The sequence below is a fragment of the Lolium perenne genome, chromosome 2, assembly GCF_019359855.2.
Source record: "Lolium perenne isolate Kyuss_39 chromosome 2, Kyuss_2.0, whole genome shotgun sequence".
NCBI lineage: Eukaryota > Viridiplantae > Streptophyta > Magnoliopsida > Poales > Poaceae > Lolium > Lolium perenne.
The window spans coordinates 123,322,141-123,341,479 of record NC_067245.2 but is presented as its reverse complement, the minus strand read 5'-3'; the positions used below and the strand labels follow the sequence as shown (position 1 = coordinate 123,341,479).

The 19,339-nt window shown below is 40.8% G+C and overlaps 4 long non-coding RNA genes across 16 annotated transcripts; 2 read left to right on the top strand and 2 right to left on the bottom strand.

Annotated features, from left to right (window-relative positions):
- Positions 1-222: 222 nt before the first annotated feature.
- On the top strand, positions 223-2,613 carry LOC127333512 (uncharacterized). Of its 2 annotated transcripts, none has more exons than XR_011751927.1 (2): positions 223-755; positions 1,511-2,613. It is a non-coding gene; the product is annotated as an uncharacterized lncRNA (long non-coding RNA). The 2 variants fall into 2 exon arrangements; XR_007871249.2 differs by having other exon boundaries at positions 1,508-2,613.
- Positions 2,614-4,024: 1,411 nt separating this feature from the next.
- LOC139836055 (uncharacterized) lies at positions 4,025-6,135 on the bottom strand. 4 transcript variants are annotated; one of them, XR_011751925.1, is made up of 3 exons: positions 5,530-5,894; positions 4,961-5,431; positions 4,025-4,420 (listed from the first exon to the last, which is right to left on the bottom strand). It is a non-coding gene; the product is annotated as an uncharacterized lncRNA (long non-coding RNA). The 4 variants fall into 4 exon arrangements; XR_011751924.1 differs by lacking the exon at positions 4,025-4,420 and adding an exon at positions 5,923-6,135 and having other exon boundaries at positions 4,744-5,431; positions 5,530-5,808; XR_011751926.1 differs by lacking the exon at positions 4,025-4,420 and adding an exon at positions 4,744-4,883.
- Positions 6,136-12,137: 6,002 nt separating this feature from the next.
- LOC139836054 (uncharacterized) lies at positions 12,138-14,599 on the top strand. Its single transcript, XR_011751922.1, has 2 exons — positions 12,138-12,826; positions 13,939-14,599. It is a non-coding gene; the product is annotated as an uncharacterized lncRNA (long non-coding RNA).
- Positions 14,600-15,092: 493 nt separating this feature from the next.
- On the bottom strand, positions 15,093-18,052 carry LOC127333513 (uncharacterized). 9 transcript variants are annotated; one of them, XR_011751916.1, is made up of 3 exons: positions 16,598-18,052; positions 15,571-16,499; positions 15,093-15,488 (listed from the first exon to the last, which is right to left on the bottom strand). It is a non-coding gene; the product is annotated as an uncharacterized lncRNA (long non-coding RNA). The 9 variants fall into 9 exon arrangements; XR_007871250.2 differs by having other exon boundaries at positions 15,093-15,951; positions 16,029-16,499; XR_011751920.1 differs by having other exon boundaries at positions 15,093-16,221; positions 16,345-16,499.
- Between the last annotated feature and the right edge of the window lie 1,287 nt (positions 18,053-19,339).

The window sequence follows — 19,339 nt, the reverse complement described above, 5'->3', positions numbered from 1 at the left end:
CACGAACCCCGAAATTCAAAACAGTAGAAAAAACCGGAAAAAACCAGAGCTAACTGAAAAAACCGAACTAAAAGAAAACCGGCGGGACTCTGAAGCAAGATATCAAGATTCGCGCTGTCTCCACAAATGAACGGTTACAGATATGACTTGAAGCGAATTCTGTTTTCAGCTAGCTGAAAATTAGGAACGGTGAAAATTATACTAGTATTTTCCCTCCACTAAAAATGCGGCGTCCTCACGTTGTAGGTCAGTTGCAAAATTTCCATCCATCCACTACTAATCCGGCGTGGAGCCACTCTTCTCCCCAATTCTCGCCTATTTTCCCTCCACTAAAAATGCGGCGTCCTCACGTTGTAGGTCAGTTGCAAAATTTCCATCCATCCACTACTAATCCGGCGTGGAGCCACTCTTCTCCCCAATTCTCGCCACGGCCCAGATCGGAGGCATCCGATCCACCCTCCCCAGAAACAGCCCCGCCCTCCTCATCTACAGGATCATAGCCGCCGACCTCACTTGAGAATCCGCCACGCCCCAGGCAAATCGAACGCCGCTGCCTTCTCACCGCGGGATCGGAGGCGCTTGCCTCATCCATGACGTCCTCCTCGATGCCCCGAGTGTTCTCCGTCCACACCCAGGCGAACACAGCCGCCTGCACTCGTGAGAATGCCGCCGCCCATACCAGCTCGCACACGACCACCTGCACCCGTGAGAACGCCACCGCCCGCACCCGCGCGAATGCTGCCACACTCATCAAGGTAACCTCATCTAGAAACTTTCGTATTCGTGGGAACTGCAGGTACTTCGTGTATTTGTTATTCCGTGCCACCATCTTGTTTACGGACTGTGTGCTGTGATGTTTCTTGTCCCTTTCGTAGTAGCTTGTTGTTGATATTTGAGATGATAATATCCATCCCGTAATCAACCTGTGTGTCTCACGAGTACTGAGTTTTATGTTCTGATAAAGTAATTAACTGATTAGTTATCACACACCAAATACATATGTAAGCTTTCTTATTGACTTATTCATTCACCGGTCAAGAAATAGAGATGTCACTCCAGTCTTGAAGGCTCAAACTATTCAGAGTAAAAATGAACAGTTTTGATTTACCTTGGGTGTGCTGATTTCGTAAAGTTAAGCAGTCAGCAGTCAAGTATATATTCAGTGTCTTGTTTTGGTCTCTACTTTAATCCTTTGCTTGCTTGCCATGTCTAAATTGAAGATCCTTCTTCATGTTGTGCGATGCATGCTAGGCGGAACCGTTATAGCAGTTTTGTGGGTGCATAAACAAGTTTCATTTAAATAAACATGTTTAGTTTGAGATGTTTATCATAATCACTAGCTCGCAAATATATATTGAGTTTTCGGTTTTAATTTTGTTAACCAGTACTTTCTCATATGAGCTATGTTTGGTGTGCAAGATGTTCATTTTTTGAACTTAGTGAAACATATTCCAGGCTTTCATTTTTCTTTGTCTATGGACCTAATTCTTTGTAATTTGCCCTGCAGCAGCACATGGATGATAAAACGTGGCAGATTTATTGAAGTCATTAGAGTTTTACTTTGCATTTGTTTGTGCTGCTTTTCCTGCTTGCTAGAATGATATTCATATACTCATGTTGAGAAGATTCTGAAAGAGGAAAACTGAACACTCCACTCTGCAGTATGTGAGGAACAGTTATCCCGTAAGCCACCCAAAGTGACTCAACAAAATTTGGAAGCTCTTGTCAACAAATGGTTGGATGAAAGAAACCAGGTTTGTATCAAAATAGGCCACCGACAATACCTATGAATATTAAGTTGCACACAACTTTATTTTAGTTTGTTACTACTTTTTTTACATTCCCTACGATATTAATCTTTATGTTCATTGGTAGTAAAAGGAGGTAGTAGATAGATCTTTTATGGTTCATAAAATGTTCATTTTTTTGTTGACCAGTCAATTTAATCTACTGCAACCTCTTTGCTTCAAGTATTCTCCATGTTTAAAGCTTGTGCATGCTGACGACCTAGCAGGTAGCAACCTGCTTTTAGTCCATACATGTTTAAAGTTTGGGTTCATAGGTCCATTTTGTAGATTACTAGTAAGTTTAGGCGCGGCGGCACGCCGCGCCCGTGTTGCTAATTTTCTAGCAGAAGTAGAAGAATTGCACATTTGAGACGAAGGATCTCAAGTGGTGTCAGTGCAGAAAATAGAAAATAGGACGTTTTGAAGAAGAAAGATTGAAAGTTGAAGCCCTGAGGGTAAAATGGTGTCGAACGTTAGAAGGGGTCAATCCTGGGTGTAATTTGGTGGCTTCTCCTTATGTTGCTAGCTAAGAAGATGCTTGTTTGGTTGCATTTTTTGAGGGGGCCAGCCAGTTTGAAGAGATTGCTGAGAAGTATTAGTTTCTAATGCAGTAGTGTTAGTATAGGTGTAACTTAGATAACCTTTGCTGTGACGTCGAGAAGCTTGTTGGAGTGATGTGGTCTTCGAGGACCTCTTCTGTTTGAAGGGATCTTCGGATCGCCATGGAGCTTCATCGGCGGCGCACCGTCGACGAAAACGAAGAGCATTTAAGGATTTTGTTGTAATTTTTTTAAGGTGTTTTGTACTGTTTAATGTTTTCTTTTAATCCCAGATCTTTTTGCAAAAAAAAAAAGTAAGAGCTGTTGTACTGTTTGCAGTAGGCTAGATCCTCACGGAGTTTGTACGTGTAATTATCTTTTCTGATCCGTACTGAACTTCAAATGAAATGCATATGGATGTAGTATTAAGTGCTGTCTGAATTGATCTACACGCTTTTCAGTCTAGATAGTTGACGGATACAATTTTTAGTTGAACCTGGCATATCCAATAGTTTTTTTTTCTTAATTATTATGTTTTCATGCAGTGCTCGGCTGTGTCTTTTTTTCCTGCTTGAAGCTACAGTAACTGAAATAACAAAACGAATAGAGAGGAGGCTCGTTCCTTCTAGTAAAGTGGTAAACTGACCAGTAGCTTATAGAGAGAAAAATAAGAGCAATAGATCTGCTGGAGCTCGAGATCAAGCATGGCGGAAGGAGAATCGCTGGCGCCTACTTCCTATTCTTTTCCCCACAAGATGTCGATCCGGCGTAGAGCTGGTGCCTGGGACTATGGCGCCGGCGTGCGTAGGCTGTAGCTGGCGGCCACGCTTGGAGGTGGCTTGTTCACTACCATCGACGACGGCGGGGGAGAAAGAAGCAGAGCCGGTGGGGAGGGTGGGGATCCGAAGCGCTCCGCTGACATCGCGGTGCCGGTGGTGGCGGGTGTCTTGGGGAGGCGCTCTGTTGTTGCAGCGCTCGTTCGAATCGGATCTCCAAGGAATGGATGGAGGGCCTGGTACGCTACTTCTTGCTGGTATACTGTAAAGCTTTTTCGTGTTCCATTCCTCTCTGTAGGTGAAATGAATTATTGAAAGAAGAGAAGATAAACTTTTTTGCTGTTGTGTCAAGAATTTGACTGTTCTATGTTGATGTTTACTTGTACCAACCAATTCCATATATTTAGTTAATGTACTGGTGATGAAGGAATTTCCTGTTTCCGTCCTACAAAATGTATGATCAAGTGGCTGCCAAACCACATAATCTTTTAGGAAAATCCAGAAATATCATTCCTATCTGGCACACACACCTTCTGTACTATTTCATAGCTAAACTCTGAAACATGCTGCAGTACTTCAAACCCAAAAGTCTGTTCCACTGGTAGCTTGCTTTAGCATGTGCTCCGTTGGTTTCATCAGGAGGCAATGCAATTTAGATGTTGATCAACCTGTTCTTTCCACTGAGACTGGGGGTCTATAACCGTACAATGATTCTAGATGCCGATTTTGCAACCATCCAATTCCAACAACCAGCGAGTATCTCACTTAAAACAGGACAGCAAGCACAAGTCCTCAAGCAAAAATTAGTTCAGATTCATGTACAAAAAAGGTTCAGATTATGTTCATCGGATAGGAATTATACTGCCTCTGGTCGTACCGCTTTTCAGTGCTTTTCTCCGTAAGGCAAATAATTCCCACCAGATCAATATATAAACAAAATACCGGAGAGGCAAGAAAAGATGCCATTATACAGATGCTGAGTAAAGTGACAGAACTTAAACCAGGCAATCTATAGATGTTTTGTATTAATTAGTAGACTAATTGGTCACATTTTTTAACAACAACGTGAGATGCAAAATTTGGGACTCCAATTATGCCTTGACTTGATGTGCATCACTAATAAGAAATGCATGTAACACATTCTAGGCATTGTCTAAACTTATCACATTGTGCTTGCAAGTAGGAACTGATCACATTGTGTCTCCAAGTAGACATGCCGTGACAAATTGGAGGCATTCCGTGAGTAGTTTTAGTACTGAATAACTGCAGGCGGTAGTGGATAGAAGGTTGGATAGGCTGCATAAACATGGTCTTGTTCCTGCAAAAGATTCCAGATGATTAGCCCCTATAATGGATATATCAATGGAAATTTTGAGACTGAATAATGTGCAGGAACTTACCACAGTAGCATTTAGATGGATTCATTTTTTCTAAATAGCATAAAAAAACATGAGCACATGGATAGGTCGGTATAGTACAGACAACTAAAATCTGAGAATCTTGACTGCAGGCGGTAGTGGATAGAAGGTTGGATAGGCTGCATAAACATAGTCTTATTTGTGCAAAAGATTCCAGATGATTAGCCCTTATAATGGATATATCAATGGAAATTTTGAGACTGAATAATGTTCAGGAACTTACCACAGTAGCATTTAGATGGATTCATTTTTTCTAAATAACATAAAAAAAACATGAGCACATGAATAGGTCGGTACGACAACTAAAATCTGAGAATCTGAACAGAGTATTTTCTTCTCTCAAAGCTTTGAAGATAACACAGTCTGCATTGTAATAGAAGGAATTTATGCACTGAGCATCAGATACCAATCCTTCTATGCATTTTTTTAAAAAAAAATACCTTGGATTTGCTGCCACATTTGGGAACCGACGGCTAGGACTCTATTGTATCTATCGCCACAGAGCTAAGTTTTCTTCCAACATCTTTTTCTTGATAGGATTAGGTACAGTCGGCTGTCGCTGAACACGCAATAAGCTCCCTTAGTATGAACTAAAGTATCCAACACACTGATCAAATGGCAAGTCATCTGCAACTATGTGGACATAACAGAAGCTCACATTAATATCATAAGGCATGTCCGACAAAGTAACAAAAAGGATGACTCGTAATGCGCAATAAAATTACCAAAAAATACTTGGAAAAAGAATGCTAGTACCAATATTTGTCTTCAAAGCAAAGCAGAGAAGTGAGAACATGTGAGAAAAAGTGAACATCCCCAAATGTATAAGTTGTTCTTTCCTTCAGTTGTTCTCTTTGTTGGTGAAAGCTCTTGGTTGGGACATATTCCTTCATTGTGTTTCCCTGTAATATCTGTCAAAGATAAATCTTTATTTCATGGATAAGATGCAATTTTCTGATCTGAACATACAAAATTCTGAAGTGGATATATGTGAATACAGCATACTAACCTTATAAAAGAACTTCCTGTCTACTGCTTTCTGTTTTATTTTTGCACAGTTACTGATATTGGCATTTGATATATAGTAATGTTGCAAGATTATCTTTTCCTCTGATGCTAGGAGAGTGGATCAAATAAGAGCTACTTTGACTGTGTTTGTCAGGTAGCAGAATTAGGCATCTATAATGGAACAACATAATTAGCACACAAAATACAGGCTATCATGTACGGAGCTGAATTGCAGTGATCTTGGGAAGAAAAGGATATAATTTTTCCACGATCTGGATTCCTATTGAAAAAACAGTTATTAAATTGGGTTAGCTTCACATCTGCTTCCATGTAGGGGTAATCAAATATTGGATAGTAGGGTGTGTCTTCAGCACCGATGGCCTGTAAAGATGACCTGCACTCATCGGATACCCAGCTTGATGGCAGAGCGCTATGGCGCTGGACTAACAATAGCTAGGTGCCGCTGAGAAACACCAATGGCCTACATCACAAAGTAAAATCTTCTTTAGGGAGCAGAAAGCAACAAACTGATAAACCCGTAGAGAAAAGTAAGGAACAAATGAAGAAAACAATCCAGAAGAGGATGGCACAGATGATACACCACCGCAGAAAGCATCTTGATCCCGCCAGCTCCGCCTATCCTCCTCTCGAACCGATGATAGTGCACCGACGGCCGATGAAGTGTACCTGGCTGACGATGGTGATGGCGGAGCCATGCCACCTCAACCTGTGGGTGTTCCTCGGCTCGAAGGAGCAGGATGAACCAGTGCACCGTGTGTGACTCTTGGTACAAGATGCGTCGACGGCGATGGCGCCCGAGGAGTGGGGGAAGAAGGTTGTGTTGCTACGTGCCGAGCAGCATAGATCGGACGAACCGGCGAGGTCGTGGGGAGCTGCACTGCCTAGACACAAAGCAGGCCAAGGCACATAGGAGCTCGTCTGGGGATGTTCAACCTTGATACGCTGCATGCAGACACGGCAGCCATGGAGGGAGATGGGACGCCGCCCCACCGGTGGAGCACTCGAGTGGCGACGATGGGATTTTTTGGAACTTGAGCGATGAGAATTGGGGAGGAAGAGAGCAGCGGGGATTGGCAAGGAAGAGGACCTGGATTGTTCTCGGAGATGGCAACACCGCTTGACCAATCCATCGTGGGAAATAAACCGATTGACCCAGAATCGAAGGTGAACAAAAGGAGGAGAGAGAGCGACACGGAAGCTATAAAGTGGGAATACCGGGAAGGAGCCGGTCATCACGGATTTCTCACGCGGAAAAAAAGGAGAAACAAATCCCGAGATAAATGATCTACAAGCACGGTCTCCATCTACAGTAAAAATCTCTATCGTGGCACGGTTTGATTGGATAAAATAGCTACGTGAACATGACCAAAAACGCTCTCCTTGGAGCAAAAGGGGTTAACTTTTATATAGGTATAAATTCAAAGAACATAACAAAGAAAAGAGAAGATAGAAAGGATTTTCTGCAATGCAAAAAGAGGAAAATAAACAACAACTAAGATGCATATAACTCAAACCCCAGTACCTCCTTGCTGAAAAACTCAAAAGGTGCATCATCTAAAATTCTCTTCCTCCTTGGGTGGACAAAAACCTATAGAATACAAAGGGAATACAACCTTGAATATAAGATAGAATTCAAAAAAACCAATAGAATAAAAAAGCAGTGTCAGAAAAGGAGAATAATTGAAAAATAAAGCAAAGAGTAACAACTTCTGTATCATCACTTGATGAACTGAATTCATTGTGGCAATCAAAATCTGAAGACCCACAATCAGATCCATCACGCCAATGAACATAAGCTCGATGCCTACATGAATAAATGATAAAGATAAATTGAGAAAATATATATTAAAACATATATTCAGATGATAGCACACATCAGAAAATGGGACACGAAATTTAGAACTTGGGCACTCGGTGAACATTAAAATAAAAACAACGACTAATAAGTTTTTCATATAGCGCATGTATGCAGGTATGTGCGTTCCCAGTTCAAAACTTAAATACAAAAACATGCAACTTGAACATTAAAATAAAAACAACGATAGCACCATCATCAGAAATGGGACCATTTCATATATTAATAAAATCAAAAGCGGACCTTATCATGCAATGATAAAAAAGGAAAAATGTTATACACACTGCCATAATCCTAATTAATCTGACTAACCAATCAAAAAGTATTGGTATCAGACAGAATATGTAGGGATCATACAAAATGAACTGACAAAAATGTAGATATACACCTGTTGCTCCAAGCACAAGTATGTTACTAAAAACCCTAAAACAATGGGTTGTATATAATACTAAAACAAATATGAAAACAAAACAGATACACTCAAGGAGTCAGAATGATGAGCAAAACCGTAACTACATACACTCAAGGAGGAACCAGATACAAAAATGCTTGTATATATCCATGCAACACAAATTTAAAAGATAATACTCCATATCAGCTAGCTACTCTTCTCTACATAGTTAAAGCATGAGGAACCAGATACAAAAACACCGCACAAACCACCCATGCTATCAAGAAAAATTGCTTCCACCACCAGATCCAGACGAGGAACACACAAAATCAAAGGGTGTACAAGGAAACACATGCTGTGTGTTGTAAACGAACTACCTAGCTATACAATACGGTAGACACAATAACAAGGACCCATGATATCGGCCACCAAAATCCTGGAACAGAGTTACCACACCAGATCCAAAATCGAGCAACCAAGCGACACTAGATGAGGAAAAACTACAGAGGGGAGGGGATAAACGACGAACCCATCTCGTCGCCGACGACCCCTCTTACGACCTGCCGAATCACCGGTCGCTCCATGGAAGCATCGCCATGGAGCAACCCACGTCGTCCGTGTCGACGACTGTGCATGGAGCGGATCTCCTGCACCTCCCGCCCCACCGCCGCCCGCTCCTTCCGGCAGCCCTCCCGCCGTCGCCGCAGCTGGCCGCTGGCCGAATGGCTCCGTCCGCTCCGCTCCGCTCCGCCCCTATCCTCTTCTCCCCAACAAATGAAAAAGACAGAGGAGAGACAACGTCGCTATGGACAAGGTAACACGAACCCCGAAATTCAAAACAGTAGAAAAAAACCGGAAAAAACCAGAGCTAACTGAAAAAACCGAACTAAAAGAAAACCGACGGGACTCTGAAGCAAGATATCAAGATTCGCGCTGTCTCCATGATACGTCCCCGACGTATCCATAATTTCTGTCGTTCCATGCTTGTTTTATGACAATACTTACATGTTTTGCTTGCACTTTATGATGATTTCATGCATTTTCCGGAACTAACCTATTAACGAGATGCCATGCAGCCTCGTTTTCTGCTTTTTGGTTCCGTAAAGGTCGTTCGGGCAATATTCTCGAATTGGACGAAATCAACGCCAAACCTCCTATTTTTCCCTAAGGCTCCAACACCGAAGAAGAGCCTGAGAGGGGCCGAGGGCCACTGACCATAGGGCGGCGCGGCCCGGCTCGGCCCGCGCCACCCTATGGTGTGGAGCCCTGTGTGCCCCCTGCGCCGCCTCTTCGCCTATAAAATCCCTTTCGACCTAAAAACACCGTACCAATTGACGAAACTCCGTAAAGACTCCAGGGCGCCGCCGCCATCGCGAAACTCCAATTCGGGGACAACTCGTTCGGCACCTTCGCCGAACGGGAAGTGCCCCTAAGCCATCTCCATCAACGCCACCGCTCCGCCATGCTCCGTGAGTAGTTCCCCCATGGACTACGGGTTCTAGCAAGAGCTATGTCGTGATACTCTCCCCATGTACCTCAATACAATGGTCTCATGAGTCGCCTTACATGATTGAGATTCATCTGATGTAATCGTTGTTGTGATTGTTGGTATCCGATGGATGATACATTATGATTAGTCGATCTATAAAGTTTGTGAAGTTATTGTTGCTGCAATCTTGTTATGCTTAATGCTTGTCACTAGGGCCCGAGTGGCATGATCTTAGATTTGAGCTCTATACTTATTGCTTAGATTGTATCTACAAGTTGTATGCACATGTCACCGTCCTAACCAAAGGCCCCGAAGTGACAGTAAATCGGGACAACCGAGGATGGTAGTGATGTGAGGATCACATGTTTTCACGGTGTGTTAATGCTTTGCTCCGCACTCTATTAAAAGGAGTACCTTAATATCCAGTAGTTTCCTTGAGGCCCTGGCCGCCAACCTGCTAGTAGGACAAAAGATGTTGTGCAAGTTTCTCATTGCGAGCACGTACGACTATATACGGAAAACATGCCTACATAATTAATAAGCCCGATGTTCTATCTTAATGCTTTGATTCCTATCAATTGCCCAACTCGTAATTTGTTCACCCAACACTTGTCACTTATTGGAGAGTTACCACTAGTGTAGATCGCTGGAACCCCTCCCATATTTCATCATCAAATACTTGTTCTACATGTCATCATATTACCTCCGTGTTACTATTATCGCCGCTGTGTTACTATTACTATCGCTCTCATATTATCGCTACTTTCACATCACCCCCGTTACTAGTGCTTTTCCAGTGCAAATTGAATTGACAACTCATTGTTAAGGCTTATAAGTATTCTTTACCTCCCCTTGTGTCGAATCAATAAATTTGGGTTATACTACCCTCGAAGACTATCGCGATCCCCTATACTTGTGGGTTATCAAGACTGTTTCTCGGCGCTGTCGGGAGGCATAGCTCTACTCATAAGTTCACCCGGGAGTACACTCTACCTCTCTCTCTGTTTTATTTTATTTTGTTTTGCTTAGTTTACTTTTGCCTAGTTTATTTGTGCTTAGTTTATTTCTCGTCTAGTATTAGTTTGCGTAGTTTACTTTTGCTTAGTTTATTTTTGTCTTGTTTTATTTGTCTCATATACCCAAAAATCCATAAAAATTTGAAAAACCAAAAAATTAAAAACTCATTATGGGAGAACCAACAACCTACTTGGAGCTCATAGAATGTTATAATAATTATAGGAAATCAAGAGCTGGTGAAGTAATGAGTGCTATGATAGAAAAAGTGAATACAATTGCTAAAATCTTGCTTAAACGCCATGATATAAACTGTTGCTCTCAACAAGATACTAAACATCTTAAATTTCAATGTGGCTTTAGTGAGGAATTTTTAATTAAGAACTATAATCGGAATTGCTATATTCATTATGGGTTCGAAGAGGTAGAACAATTTGTCGTGTTTATGGGAGCCTCTGAGATCGAATCCTTCATGGTTGAGAATTATGAAACTTGTGTTGTTTGTAAGGACCTTAAAGATTATGTCTCTTCTATCCTTAATTGTTGCATAGAATGCTTCGGTAATAATCCTTATATCATTGATTATAAAGAGAGACACATTAATGCACAAGAATGCACTCACAATTTGGCAGAACCGGTGGAAGAAGAAATTGATGAACCTGAAAGCTCATTGGATGAAAAAGAGGAGGAAATTGATGAACCTGAAAGCTCATTGGATGAAAAAGAAGAGGAGAGCGACGAACAAAAGGAGGAAGAATGGATTAGCTACCCATGCCAACCTTCTAATGAGAGTAACTCTTTATCTCTTACACTATTTGATTGTCCTCCATGCTTACCGAAAGAGGTTGAATGTTATGTTCCTGTGGATTCTCTTGAAATAGTACCTATGAGTAATACTTGTGAGAATAATTATGCTACTGTTATATATGATAATCCATGCTACTTTGATAAATCTTATGATAATGCTTTGTTTGTGTCTGATGTCGAAATGCATGGTACTAAAGAATTTTGCTTGGCAAATGTTTATGATAAATCTCTAGATGATGGTCCTATGTTACTTGATAATATTAATTGTGCTACTAATGAAAATGGGATTGGAGAGTTCTTGACTTATTCTATGAGTCCCATATCTCTTGAGAATGATCAACTACCTTGTTATATTATTAATAAAAGTAAGTTTGAAAGCATTAAATCCACTATTCTTGAACTTGATAAAAATTATATGTTTGTGGATCATGAAAAGCATGCTGCATGTGATAGCTATATTGTTGAGTTTGTTCATGAAGCTACTGAAAATTATTATGAGAGAGGAAAACATGGTTGTAGAAATTTGCATAGTACTAATACGCCTCTCTATATGCTTAAAATTTTGAAGTTATACTTATTCTATCTTCCTATGCTTGTTACTTTGCTTTTCATGAACTTGTTTATTTACAAGATTCCTTTGCATAGGAAGCATGTTAGACTTAAATGTGTTATGGATTTGCTTCTTGATGCTCTCTTTTGCTTCAAATACTATTTCTTGCGAGTGCATCATTAAAACTGCTGAGCCCATCTTAATGGCTTTAAAGAAAAACGCTTATGGGAGACAACCCATGTTTTTACCTACAGTACTTTGTTTTTATTTTGTGTCTTGGAAGTTGTTTACTACTGTCTTGTTTACGGACTGTGTGCTGTGATGTTTCTTGTCCCTTTCGTAGTAGCTTGTTGTTGATATTTGAGATGATAATATCCATCCCGTAATCAACCTGTGTGTCTCACGAGTACTGAGTTTTATGTTCTGATAAAGTAATTAACTGATTAGTTATCACACACCAAATACATATGTAAGCTTCTTGAAGGCTCAAACTATTCAGAGTAAAAATGAACAGTTTTGATTTACCTTGGGTGTGCTGATTTCGTAAAGTTAAGCAGTCAGCAGTCAAGTATATATTCAGTGTCTTGTTTTGGTCTCTACTTTAATCCTTTGCTTGCTTGCCATGTCTAAATTGAAGATCCTTCTTCATGTTGTGCGATGCATGCTAGGCGGAACCGTTATAGCAGTTTTGTGGGTGCATAAACAAGTTTCATTTAAATAAACATGTTTAGTTTGAGATGTTTATCATATTCACTAGCTCGCAAATATATATTGAGTTTTCGGTTTTAATTTTGTTAACCAGTACTTTCTCATATGAGCTATGTTTGGTGTGCAAGAAGTTCATTTTTTGAACTTAGTGAAACATATTCCAGGCTTTCATTTTTCTTTGTCTATGGACCTAATTCTTTGTAATTTGCCCTGCAGCAGCACATGGATGATAAAACGTGGCAGATTTATTGAAGTCATTAGAGTTTTACTTTGCATTTGTTTGTGCTGCTTTTCCTGCTTGCTAGAATGATATTCATATACTCATGTTGAGAAGATTCTGAAAGAGGAAAACTGAACACTCCACTCTGCAGTATGTGAGGAACAGTTATCCCGTAAGCCACCCAAAGTGACTCAACAAAATTTGGAAGCTCTTGTCAACAAATGGTTGGATGAAAGAAACCAGGTTTGTATCAAAATAGGCCACCGACAATACCTATGAATATTAAGTTGCACACAACTTTATTTTAGTTTGTTACTACTTTTTTTACATTCCCTACGATATTAATCTTTATGTTCATTGGTAGTAAAAGGAGGTAGTAGATAGATCTTTTATGGTTCATAAAATGTTCATTTTTTTGTTGACCAGTCAATTTAATCTACTGCAACCTCTTTGCTTCAAGTATTCTCCATGTTTAAAGCTTGTGCATGCTGACGATCTAGCAGGTAGCAACCTGCTTTTAGTCCATACATGTTTAAAGTTTGGGTTCATAGGTCCATTTTGTAGATTACTAGTAAGTTTAGGCGCGGCGGCACGCCGCGCCCGTGTTGCTAATTTTCTAGCAGAAGTAGAAGAATTGCACATTTGAGACGAAGGATCTCAAGTGGTGTCAGTGCAGAAAATAGAAAATAGGACGTTTTGAAGAAGAAAGATTGAAAGTTGAAGCCCTGAGGGTAAAATGGTGTCGAACGTTAGAAGGGGTCAATCCTGGGTGTAATTTGGTGGCTTCTCCTTATGTTGCTAGCTAAGAAGATGCTTGTTTGGTTGCATTTTTTGAGGGGGCCAGCCAGTTTGAAGAGATTGCTGAGAAGTATTAGTTTCTAATGCAGTAGTGTTAGTATAGGTGTAACTTAGATAACCTTTGCTGTGACGTCGAGAAGCTTGTTGGAGTGATGTGGTCTTCGAGGACCTCTTCTGTTTGAAGGGATCTTCGGATCGCCGCTTCATCGGCGGCGCACCGTCGACGAAAACGAAGAGCATTTAAGGATTTTGTTGTAATTTTTTTAAGGTGTTTTGTACTGTTTAATGTTTTCTTTTAATCCCAGATCTTTTTGCAAAAAAAAAAAGTAAGAGCTGTTGTACTGTTTGCAGTAGGCTAGATCCTCACGGAGTTTGTACGTGTAATTATCTTTTCTGATCCGTACTGAACTTCAAATGAAATGCATCTGGATGTAGTATTAAGTGCTGTCTGAATTGATCTACACGCTTTTCAGTCTAGATAGTTGACGGATACAATTTTTAGTTGAACCTGGCATATCCAATAGTTTTTTTTTCTTAATTATTATGTTTTCATGCAGTGCTCGGCTGTGTCTTTTTTTCCTGCTTGAAGCTACAGTAACTGAAATAACAAAACGAATAGAGAGGAGGCTCGTTCCTTCTAGTAAAGTGGTAAACTGACCAGTAGCTTATAGAGAGAAAAATAAGAGCAATAGATCTGCTGGAGCTCGAGATCAAGCATGGCGGAAGGAGAATCGCTGGCGCCTACTTCCTATTCTTTTCCCCACAAGATGTCGATCCGGCGTAGAGCTGGTGCCTGGGACTATGGCGCCGGCGTGCGTAGGCTGTAGCTGGCGGCCACGCTTGGAGGTGGCTTGTTCACTACCATCGACGACGGCGGGGGAGAAAGAAGCAGAGCCGGTGGGGAGGGTGGGGATCCGAAGCGCTCCGCTGACATCGCGGTGCCGGTGGTGGCGGGTGTCTTGGGGAGGCGCTCTGTTGTTGCAGCGCTCGTTCGAATCGGATCTCCAAGGAATGGATGGAGGGCCTGGTACGCTACTTCTTGCTGGTATACTGTAAAGCGTTTTCGTGTTCCATTCCTCTCTGTAGGTGAAATGAATTATTGAAAGAAGAGAAGATAAACTTTTTTGCTGTTGTGTCAAGAATTTGACTGTTCTATGTTGATGTTTACTTGTACCAACCAATTCCATATATTTAGTTAATGTACAGGTGATGAAGGAATTTCCTGTTTCCGTCCTACAAAATGTATGATCAAGTGGCTGCCAAACCACATAATCTTTTAGGAAAATCCAGAAATATCATTCCTATCTGGCACACACACCTTCTGTACTATTTCATAGCTAAACTCTGAAACATGCTGCAGTACTTCAAACCCAAAAGTCTGTTCCACTGGTAGCTTGCTTTAGCATGTGCTCCGTTGGTTTCATCAGGAGGCAATGCAATTTAGATGTTGATCAACCTGTTCTTTCCACTGAGACTGGGGGGTCTATAACCGTACAATGATTCTAGATGCCGATTTTGCAACCATCCAATTCCAACAACCAGCGAGTATCTCACTTAAAACAGGACAGCAAGCACAAGTCCTCAAGCAAAAATTAGTTCAGATTCATGTACAAAAAAGGTTCAGATTATGTTCATCGGATAGGAATTATACTGCCTCTGGTCGTACCGCTTTTCAGTGCTTTTCTCCGTAAGGCAAATAATTCCCACCAGATCAATATATAAACAAAATACCGGAGAGGCAAGAAAAGATGCCATTATACAGATGCTGAGTAAAGTGACAGAACTTAAACCAGGCAATCTATAGATGTTTTGTATTAATTAGTAGACTAATTGGTCACATTTTTTAACAACAACGTGAGATGCAAAATTTGGGACTCCAATTATGCCTTGACTTGATGTGCATCACTAATAAGAAATGCATGTAACACATTCTAGGCATTGTCTAAACTTATCACATTGTGCTTGCAAGTAGGAACTGATCACATTGTGTCTCCAAGTAGACATGCCTTGACAAATTGGAGGCATTCCGTGAGTAGTTTTAGTACTGAATAACTGCAGGCGGTAGTGGATAGAAGGTTGGATAGGCTGCATAAACATGGTCTTGTTCCTGCAAAAGATTCCAGATGATTAGCCCCTATAATGGATATATCAATGGAAATTTTGAGACTGAATAATGTGCAGGAACTTACCACAGTAGCATTTAGATGGATTCATTTTTTCTAAATAGCATAAAAAAACATGAGCACATGGATAGGTCGGTATAGTACAGACAACTAAAATCTGAGAATCTTGACTGCAGGCGGTAGTGGATAGAAGGTTGGATAGGCTGCATAAACATAGTCTTATTTGTGCAAAAGATTCCAGATGATTAGCCCCTATAATGGATATATCAATGGAAATTTTGAGACTGAATAATGTTCAGGAACTTACCACAGTAGCATTTAGATGGATTCATTTTTTCTAAATAACATAAAAAAAACATGAGCACATGAATAGGTCGGTACGACAACTAAAATCTGAGAATCTGAACAGAGTATTTTCTTCTCTCAAAGCTTTGAAGATAACACAGTCTGCATTGTAATAGAAGGAATTTATGCACTGAGCATCAGATACCAATCCTTCTATGCATTTTTTTTTAAAAAAATACCTTGGATTTGCTGCCACATTTGGGAACCGACGGCTAGGACTCTATTGTATCTATCGCCACAGAGCTAAGTTTTCTTCCAACATCTTTTTCTTGATAGGATTAGGTACAGTCGGCTGTCGCTGAACACGCAATAAGCTCCCTTAGTATGAACTAAAGTATCCAACACACTGATCAAATGGCAAGTCATCTGCAACTATGTGGACATAACAGAAGCTCACATTAATATCATAAGGCATGTCCGACAAAGTAACAAAAAGGATGACTCGTAATGCGCAATAAAATTACCAAAAAATACTTGGAAAAAGAATGCTAGTACCAATATTTGTCTTCAAAGCAAAGCAGAGAAGTGAGAACATGTGAGAAAAAGTGAACATCCCCAAATGTATAAGTTGTTCTTTCCTTCAGTTGTTCTCTTTGTTGGTGAAAGCTCTTGGTTGGGACATATTCCTTCATTGTGTTTCCCTGTAATATCTGTCAAAGATAAATCTTTATTTCATGGATAAGATGCAATTTTCTGATCTGAACATACAAAATTCTGAAGTGGATATATGTGAATACAGCATACTAACCTTATAAAAGAACTTCCTGTCTACTGCTTTCTGTTTTATTTTTGCACAGTTACTGATATTGGCATTTGATATATAGTAATGTTGCAAGATTATCTTTTCCTCTGATGCTAGGAGAGTGGATCAAATAAGAGCTACTTTGACTGTGTTTGTCAGGTAGCAGAATTAGGCATCTATAATGGAACAACATAATTAGCACACAAAATACAGGCTATCATGTACGGAGCTGAATTGCAGTGATCTTGGGAAGAAAAGGATATAATTTTTCCACGATCTGGATTCCTATTGAAAAAACAGTTATTAAATTGGGTTAGCTTCACATCTGCTTCCATGTAGGGGTAATCAAATATTGGATAGTAGGGTGTGTCTTCAGCACTGATGGCCTGTAAAGATGACCTGCACTCATCGGATACCCAGCTTGATGGCAGAGCGCTATGGCGCTGGACTAACAATAGCTAGGTGCCGCTGAGAAACACCAATGGCCTACATCACAAAGTAAAATCTTCTTTAGGGAGCAGAAAGCAACAAACTGATAAACCCGTAGAGAAAAGTAAGGAACAAATGAAGAAAACAATCCAGAAGAGGATGGCACAGATGATACACCACCGCAGAAAGCATCTTGATCCTGCCAGGCTCCGCCTATCCTCCTCTGAACCGATGATAGTGCACCGACGGCCGATGAAGTGTACCTGGCTGACGATGGTGATGGCGGAGCCATGCCACCTCAACCTGTGGGTGTTCCCCAGCTCGAAGGAGCGGGATGAACCCAGCGCACCCTGTGTGACTCTTGGTACAGTATGCGTCGACGGCGATGGCGCCCGAGGAGTGGGGGAAGAAGGTTGTGTTGCTACATGCCGAGCAGGCATAGATCGGACGAACCGGCGAGGTCGTGGGGAGCTGCAGCTGTCTAGACACAGCAGGGCCAAGGCACATAGGAGCTCGTCCTGGGGATGTTCAACCTTGATACGTCGGTACAGACACGGCAGCCATGGAGGGAGATGGGACGCCGCCCCACCGGGTGGAGCACTCGAGTGGCAGCGATGGGATTTTTTTTTTGGAACTTGAGCGATGAGAATTGGGGAGGAAGAGAGCAGCGGTGGGGATTGGCAAGGAAGAGGACCTGGATTGTTCTGGAGATGGCAACACCGCTTTGACCAATCCATCGTGGGAAATAAACCGGTTGACCGGTAACTGAAGGTGAACAAAAGGAGGAGAGAGAGCGATTACCGGAAGCTATAAAGTGGGAATACCGGGAAGGAGCCGGTCATCACGGATTTCTCACGCGGAAAAAAAGGAGAAACAAATCCCAGAGATAAATGATCTACAGTTACCGGTCTCCATCTACAGTAAAAATCTCTATCGTGGCACGGTTTGATTGGATAAAATAGCTACGTGAACATGACCAAAAACGCTCTCCTTGGAGCAAAAGGGGTTAACTTTTATATAGGTATAAATAAATAAATGGATGCGATGCTATATTATGTCTCCATAGTCCAATCTTTGACTATAGAAGTACACCCTTGTTATCAGAAACGCTTCAGCCGAGTCCTCTCCAATTTGTTGTAATTTATAGTCTCCAACACAACCTGATTTAATCTAGAGATGTAAGTGAGTCGGTGAACAATTACACAAAGAAATATTTGCACTGGATACTTCTATATTGAGCTAGGTTATAGTAGATTGAACTTATCACGTTAAGAATTATACTATCGTTGCATTTAATGAGTTTTCATGATTTTTATGTGAAGTGCACAACCAGCTTTGGAAGACTCAGCTAGATAAACATCAAATGATTTGCAATCTGGCAACGTTGAACCTATCACTGTCCTCTAACATGAGCAACGGTGATTTTCTTCTACAGACCGCTACGAAAATAATACAAGTTGTAGTTTTTCTTCTACAGACTGCCATGGAAAACAATACCACTTGCAAGATGAACAGCCGGTGCCTGACAGATTGTGGATGAAGTTCTAAAGGAGCACAACTCCTCAAGCACTTTGTATCATGGGGTACCAATCAAGATCTGGGAGGGCGATGTCCGAGAGTTAGAAGAATATTACTATATGACGATGCTTTCAAATATGAATCTAGTTTGCTTGTGTTTATATACGATGATATTTGGTTATTGTGATTTCTCACAACTGAGTGTATCTGTTTATATGTATTCAAATTTAATATTAATTTACAATCTAATATATATTGAATTCAGAAATTATTACCTGCAATAATTGAAAATAAAATCAGATAAAAAGTAACTAATATTACATGCGAAATAATCCAGAAAATAGTACCAGAAATGGGTAAATAATTCTATTTAGCGGAAATAATAAAAAAATAATGTATATTTTTGGGAAAAATCGAAAAATTGAAAACAAATGTGAAATAGGTCAAAAAAATTAATCAGATGACATCACCTATGACATCATCAACATCTGTGACGCTAATCCATGACGTTTTCAAGCTGTGGGATGGTCTCCTAGGTGCTGACATCACACATGATGTCATTATATACTTTGTGACGTTTTCTCGCGCGCCGTGTCACTAGGGACTAATCTGTGACGGGGATTCCGTTACGATGCTCATGACGCTCAAACTACGTCACAGAGGGGTCTTCCGTGACGTTTATTGCTATTGCATGACGTCTTGAGCTCGTCACAATATACCAGATCTCTTGTAGTGAATATAGATACGTTTGCAACGTATCAGCATCCCCAAGCTTAACTCCAGCTCGTCCTCGAGTAGGTA